General features: G+C 43.7%; 1 long non-coding RNA gene across 1 annotated transcript; it reads right to left on the bottom strand.

The window, feature by feature from the left end:
- Nucleotides 1-5,333: 5,333 nt before the first annotated feature.
- LOC141088359 (uncharacterized) lies at nt 5,334-6,532 on the bottom strand. The gene is made up of 3 exons (XR_012231921.1): nt 6,447-6,532; nt 6,019-6,107; nt 5,334-5,384 (listed from the first exon to the last, which is right to left on the bottom strand). It is a non-coding gene; the product is annotated as an uncharacterized lncRNA (long non-coding RNA).
- Between the last annotated feature and the right edge of the window lie 940 nt (nt 6,533-7,472).

The raw sequence follows: 7,472 nt of genomic DNA, 5'->3' as shown, positions 1-7,472 counted from the left end.
CATCAGACCTCAATGGTGAAGGGGAAAATGAACTCACAACACCGTGCTCACAGCGCCACTTGAAGCGATGGCCAGGAGACCACCACAATGCAGGGAGACTACGGTACACAAGATGAGGTGCAAGCAACAAAGGGTTAATTTATTTACAGGCAAGGAATGCAGTGTTAGGAAAGTGTAAACAGGGGTATACAATGACATAAAACAATTTACAAAAGTGATATTCTCTAGCTGGGCCATACAAATGGCACGGAGCACCAACTATTACAGATCAGTGTACTTTGCAAAAGGCAAAACAATACAATAAAGTACAGTATGCTGCTACACTAACTATAACCTATCTGGCCACCGCTGCTACTCCGGCCGCACAGCCACCATGCTCTGTCTATTGCAGCCTATCCTAAGCCCTACAAAACAGAAGCCGCGGAGACACCATCACGTGTTTCTCAGCGCAAGCAATGACCAGCCAGGTCTTTGCCCGGGAAGGAACAACCACGGGAAGGGCAGTCTACAATGAAGGAAACCACCTATGCCAAAACATGGTATCCATCCACATACAACTGTTTCGGGGTATTGCCCCTCATCAGTGTGGAGTAGGAAACTGGCTGTAGGAGCAATGCCTAGTAAAAAGACTATGAAGAGGAGGATGAATGAACTCATGGAGATCAACATCCGACACTGCGGAGACACCATCACGTGTTTCTCAACGCAGTGATTCTAGAGCAGTGCCCCCATCCCTTATGGGAAATATGTAAAACATGCAAAACAGAAGCCGCGGAGACACCATCACGTGTTTCTCAACGCAAGCAATGACCAGCCAGGTCTTTGCCCGGGAAGGAACAACCACGGGAAGGGCAGTCTCCAATGAAGGAAACCACCTATGCCAAAACATGGTATCCATCCACATACAACTGTTTCGGGGTATTGCCCCTCATAAGTGTGGAGTAGGAAACTGGCAGGTAGGAGCAATGCCTAGTAAAAAGACTATGAAGAGGAGGATGAATGAACTCATGGAGATCAACATCCGACACTGCGGAGACACCATCACGTGTTTCTCAACGCAGTGATTCTAGAGCACTGCCCCCATCCCTTATGGGAAATATGTAAAACATGCAAAACAGAAGCCGCGGAGACACCATCACGTGTTTCTCAACGCAAGCAAAGACCAGCCAGGTCTTTGCCCATCCACATACAGCTGTTTCGGGGTATTGCCCCTCTTTTTACTAGGCATTGCTCCTACCAGCCAGTTTCCTACTCCACACTGATGAGGGGCAATACCCCGAAACAGCTGTATATGGATGGATACCATGTTTTGGTGGTTTCCTTCATTGGAGACTGCCCTTCCCGTGGTTGTTCCTTCCCGGGCAAAGACCTGGCTGGTCATTGCTTGCGTTGAGAAACACGTGTCTCCGCGGCTTCTGTTTTGCATGTTTTACATATTTCCCATAAGGGATGGGGGCAGTGCTCTAGAATCACTGCGTTGAGAAACACGTGATGGTGTCTCCGCAGTGTCGGATGTTGATCTCCCTGAGTTCATTCATCCTCCTCTTCATATCCTAAGCCCTAAACATGTGCGCAGAAGAGGTTAACACTCCCAGTAGCATTGGTATCTCAGTCCATTCCTGGGGGCCCCTGAAACTTTGCAAGATGGTGCGCGTTTCTTCCTGGAAACTCTGTGCAATGTGATCTTTTCCTTGTGTGCAAGTTCAATGATGCTCCTAGAAACAGTGGATTCCTCCTCTGGGTTCCTTTCTTGTCTTTTCTTCATGGCTTCTCACAGCAAGACAGGAAAGCCACCTTTTAATCCCCAGAATAGTTTACAAAGTCACAGTCGCAGACTAAACTTTCTTTTCCTCACAGCTCCAGGGAGGCACGTCCCCTTCCTGCAGAAATCTCGGGTCTCTCCTACACACAGAAAAACAGACCTCCCCTCCCTAGTCTGGAAGATGAAACCAAAAAGCCTTTACAGCAGGGAAGCGCAGAATGTCCCACTGCTCTAACCAAGGGGGTGCTGTCTCTTAAAGTGGCAGCTTGTCTCTACTGTCCATAGCAATGCCATCCCCTTACACCACTCTCAGTGTATGCGCACACAATGTCTTTTTCAGGTGGATTCCTCTTGGATCCCTTAAGAAAGCCACTCAATAAAAATTAAAACGATTGAGCATATGCACTGCAATGTGAAAACAACTTGCTGTGCATGCTGTATGTTTCAGTCTTTTTCAGCTTCTTTTAACTGCTTCCGGATTTCAAAACTATGAAGTGGTTAAAGGAAGTGACCTGTTCAGTCTGCTGGTGGCTTCTGTATGGAAGTCGCTCATTAATTTATATATGGTTGACAAAAATATCCCTGAAGCGTCTTCCTACAGAAAGTACTGTGTTCATCAGGTATGCTGACCTCTATAATGCGCTGTATGCATAACAGAATTTCTGTTCCTCTCCTCCGCTTTTTGCTGGGGTCTAGCTGGTTAATGGGAAACCTAGCACCAATTTTCTTTTGTTTGGTGTCCAAACCATCAGACATTTAGTATTGATTCATTTGTCATTCATGTCAGTAATATTCAATTAACTTTAAAAGGACAATGATCAATTATAATATATTTAATTAACTAGCTGAAGAGCCCGGCGCTGCCCGGGCATAGTAACTAACTGTGGTTAGTTATAGCAAGTTATAATTATCCTCCATCCCATAGTCCCGTGCCCATATACCCATCATACATATCCACGATCCCATAGGCCCGTGCCCATATACCCATCATACATATCCTCCATCCCATAGTCGAGTGCCCATATACCCATCACACATCCTCCATCCCATAGTCCCATGGTCATATACCCATCATATATATTCTCCATCCCATAGTCCCATGCCCATATACCCATCATACATATTCGCCATCCCATAGTCCCATGCCCATATACCCATCATACATATTTTCCATCCCATAGTCCCATGCCCATATACCCATCATACATATCCTCCATCCCATAGTCCCGTGCCCATATACCTGTCATACATATCCTCCATCCCATAGTCCAGTGCCCATATACCCATCACACATCCTCCATCCCATAGTCCCATGGCCATATACCCATCATATATATTCTCCATCCCATAGTCCCATGCCCATATACCCATCATACATATTCGCCATCCCATAGTCCCATGCCCATATACCCATCATACATATTTTCCATCCCATAGTCCTATGCCCATATACCCATCATACATCCTCCATCCCATAGTCCCATGCCCAAATACATAACCGCCATCCCATAGTCCCCTGCCCATATACCCGTCAAACATATCCTCCATCCCATAGTCAAGTGCCCATATGCCTATGACACATCCTCCATCCCATAGTCCTGTGCCTATATACATATCCGCCATCCCATAGTCCCGTGCCCATATACCCGTCATACATATCCTCTATCCCATAGTCCCGTGCCCATATACCCATCATACATATCCTCCATCCCATAGTCCAGTGCCCATATACCCATCACACATCCTCCATCCCATAGTCACGTGCCCATATACCCATCATACATCCTCCATCCCATAGTCCCATGCCCATATACATAACCGCCATCCCATAGTCCCCTGCCCATATACCCGTCAAACATATCCTCCATCCCATAGTCAAGTGCCCATATACCTATGACACATCCTCCATCCCATAGTCCTGTGCCTATATACATATCCGCCATCCCATAGTCCCGTGCCCATATACCCGTCATACATATCCTCTATCCCATAGTCCCGTGCCCATATACCCATCATACATATCCTCCATCCCATAGTCCAGTGCCCATATACCCATCACACATCCTCCATCCCATAGTCACGTGCCCATATACATATCCGCCATCCCATAGTCCCGTGCCCATATACCCGTCAAACATATCCTCCATCCCATAGTCAAGTGCCCATATACCCATCACACATACTCCATCCCATAGTCCCGTGTCCATATACATATCCGCCATCCCATAGTCCAGTGCCCATTTACCCGTCATACATATCCTCCATCCCATAGTCCAGTGCCCATATACCCATCACACATCCTCCATCCCATAGTCAACCATTATGACATCATAATGAGCGGCGGCGGGGCTTGCAACCTATGATGACATCAGCGTCACCATGGCAACCATTGTGACATCATAATGAGGGGCGGGGCTTGATACGCACACACTGTTTCCCCAGTATGCAAATAGGGGCATTATGACATCATAATGAGGGGCGGGGCTTGACACGCACACACTTTTTCCCCCAGTATGTAGATAGGGGCAAAATTGTTTGGTGAATTGGAACGCGCGGGGTTAAAATTTCGCCTCACAACATAGCTTAGGACGCTCTCGGGGTCCAGACGTGTGACTGTGCCAAATTTTGTGGCTGTAGCTGCAACGGTGCAGATGCCTATCCCGGACATACACACATACATACATACATACATACATACACACTTTGAGCTTTATATATTAGATAAGGAGTGATTGCGCACCCTTCGGGCACACGCTGGGATTGCGAACCACACAATGGGGTGTAACCACGCACCAGACTGGCATATGCGCAGACTAACAGCAAACATAAATACCGGGTGTACCTCTCCTGCCACTCCTATCTTGTGTATGAAAAAGCTCTGTCGTTAATACTGTTCGGATAGCGCTATCCATGAAGAAAGTGCACGGGTAGAGATATCCCATAGCTCTATTCCTAAAGGAAATGAACGGGTAGAGCCATCAGATAGCGCTATCTCTCAATGTTCCTGAGCGTAAGCTATTTCACATGGTTGAGCGCACTTGGGATCTGCCCCCAAGGCCCTGCCCATGCCCAATGTTTGGTCCGTAGACCGCGGCTAGGAGTTAGTCCCGCTTTTGTGTACAAAATTTTTGGGCTTTTACAATTGTCAAAGATCTTAGTAAAAGACTTGTTTGTACACACAGTTTACAGTCCTTTAGATGTTTCTGGTGCACTGGTGACAGCAGGCAAATATGCAGCTATGTCTGATAGTGCGAGCAGCCCTGGATAAACCACGCCGACAGGATGATATAAACCGACGGAAGACGGAACCTATGAGAAAAGATGTAAAACTAAAGTAAGTAATGGGACTCCATATTAGAGAACACTACTGTGGTGTCACTGTGACCGGACAGTAGAGGAATCTTCTCCATACAGAGGTCGGATCATTGTCAGTTATCAAACATGTGCAATGCCACCACTGACAGATCACATCTGCTTCACATGACTTCTTCTCACTGACCTCATACAACAAGGAGATTATGGTCACACTTACCTCGCCTCCTCTTCCCCTCTTCTACTTTATCTGTTTTTTGCTTTGTTCTCAGTTTTTGTGCAGATTTCTCTCTCTCCTGAACTGGAGATTCTAATGAAAAAGTTAGACAAAGATGTTGATTATAAACTCCTAATAGATTATCTTTATAGAGTTATGCAAACTGGTTAATATGCACCTGTAGCCTCTATGTGCCGCCATGTGGTGTCTCCCAAAGGAACGATGTCCCCTTATTAACATGACATTACTTGCAGCAAGCCAAAGTGTTATAATAATAAAACTTCAGCGTAAGATTAAAGAAGACCCGTCATAAATATCCAAGATGCACTCTTACTTTATTTCTCCTGCTCCCCTTAGACGTCTGTTTTAGGTTTTGTTAAAATCCCCCTTACGATTCCAGAGATGGGAGTCTTTTTAGTCAGTGCTAATTCTTATGTTCTTTACCATGGGGGTGTGGCTCACAGTATAAAACAGCAGAGCAGCCTGAAGACACGCCCCCAGATAATCCTGGGAGCACCGCCCCCTTGGAAAAGACCATAAAAATTAGCACTAAATACAAAGGCCAATATTTCTGGATCCATACTGTGGATTTTAGCAAAACGAAAATTTTAATACTCAGGGGGGCAGTGGGAATAAAGTAAGGAATTTTCAGATCCTTCATTTGCAAATTCATATTATACTTTTGTGTTATAAGCTATAATAGGATGGCATATAAACCAGTACATACCTGATAATGAGGGCGAGGATGGCTCACTGTTTTTAGCAGTGAAACACTGATTGTCATCATCAGTTTTGGAATGGGGAGGTTCTTGCTGCCTGTTTGGTAGAAGAAAGTCAAGTAAATTATGAGTGAAAATCAAATGCAAAAGACCACTTAGAACAACAAGAAGGGGACACCCTGCTCAGGGCGCCATTCCACCAGCACGAATAAAGTCTAACTAGTAATATTGGCCTATAATGAGCTGGAAATGAATGGCTGGTCACAATGATCAAATGATACTTCTGGGTTATCACAAGCAAGCTGCACAGAAACCAGTTATCATGGGGTGGTGGATGCTGGATTTAGATTTGTGTAACTTGTGTCTAAACATACATCAGAATTTAACCTAATAATAATAATAATAATAATAATAATAATAATAATAATCTACTCACATGTCTGAGTGTTTTTCACTGTTCTCTGGGGAGCACAATGGAGGTGACATGGGCTCTTCATTGGTCACCATCATGTTATTGGTGGTATATAGCTAAAACACACAGAGATATAGAAAATAGATATATTTTTCAACTTTTTTTTATAATTATAGGTTTTATACATTTTATTGACCACATACTTACTTTACAAAACTTTTGAGAAGATGAAACAAAGTTTTTTATTTCTGGACAGCCATTGTCCTCATTTGTGTCCTCTTCATCTGAATTCCTAAATTTGTAATTCCCAATGCGAGCTGCAAAGTACAGAAGTTATCAGAGATTATTAGTATAAGACCCGGTCAGACAGTCACCATGTTATCACTAATAATCATGGGAACTGATTATCACATATAATGAAAGAAAAGACACACAGCAGTTTTCTGCAGATGACGTCTCATTTTACTTACTGTTAAAGTAGCGGGTGTTCTCATCTGACTTAAGATCAGGAACGAACAGAGGCTTTTGACTTAGAAGGTTGTTAAAATCTAACACACGCATAAATGGATGCATTTTTATCTCATTAGCTCCTCCTGGAAAAGAAAAACAAGACAGAAATTGATACAATCATTGTCAGAGAAACTACTCCATATATGTACAGTTTATATTAATCTGAACTGAAGATGTAACAGAGACAACATGAAGGAAATATACTGAACATTGTAGCATGAAGAATGGGGAATGGACAAGTTGGTAGAGTAGAGAATCTCAGTGCTGATCCTTATGGACACAATCATTTGAGCTGTAATAAGTCATTAACAATACTATTATAATATTACCTGTCCCAAGTCTTTGTTCTGGATTTTTTCTGAGCAGCTGAGTGATGATACCCCGAGCAGCGGGTGGAGGAAAGTAATTAGATCTCCAAATTATTTCATCTGTTATATAAAAAGCAAATATTAAAAGGAAAGAAAACCTATTAATTTATTTTCATAAAAAAATGTCTTTAACAAAGCTAGAAACTAAACCAAAGAACAAATCAACCCAAAT

This window comes from Dendrobates tinctorius, unplaced genomic scaffold (assembly GCF_039654945.1).
Source record: "Dendrobates tinctorius isolate UK_male_01 unplaced genomic scaffold, ASM3965494v1 ptg000038l, whole genome shotgun sequence".
In the NCBI taxonomy this organism is placed as follows: domain Eukaryota; kingdom Metazoa; phylum Chordata; class Amphibia; order Anura; family Dendrobatidae; genus Dendrobates; species Dendrobates tinctorius.
The sequence above is the reverse complement of the archived record's forward strand: the minus strand, read 5'-3'. Positions and strand labels throughout refer to the sequence as shown.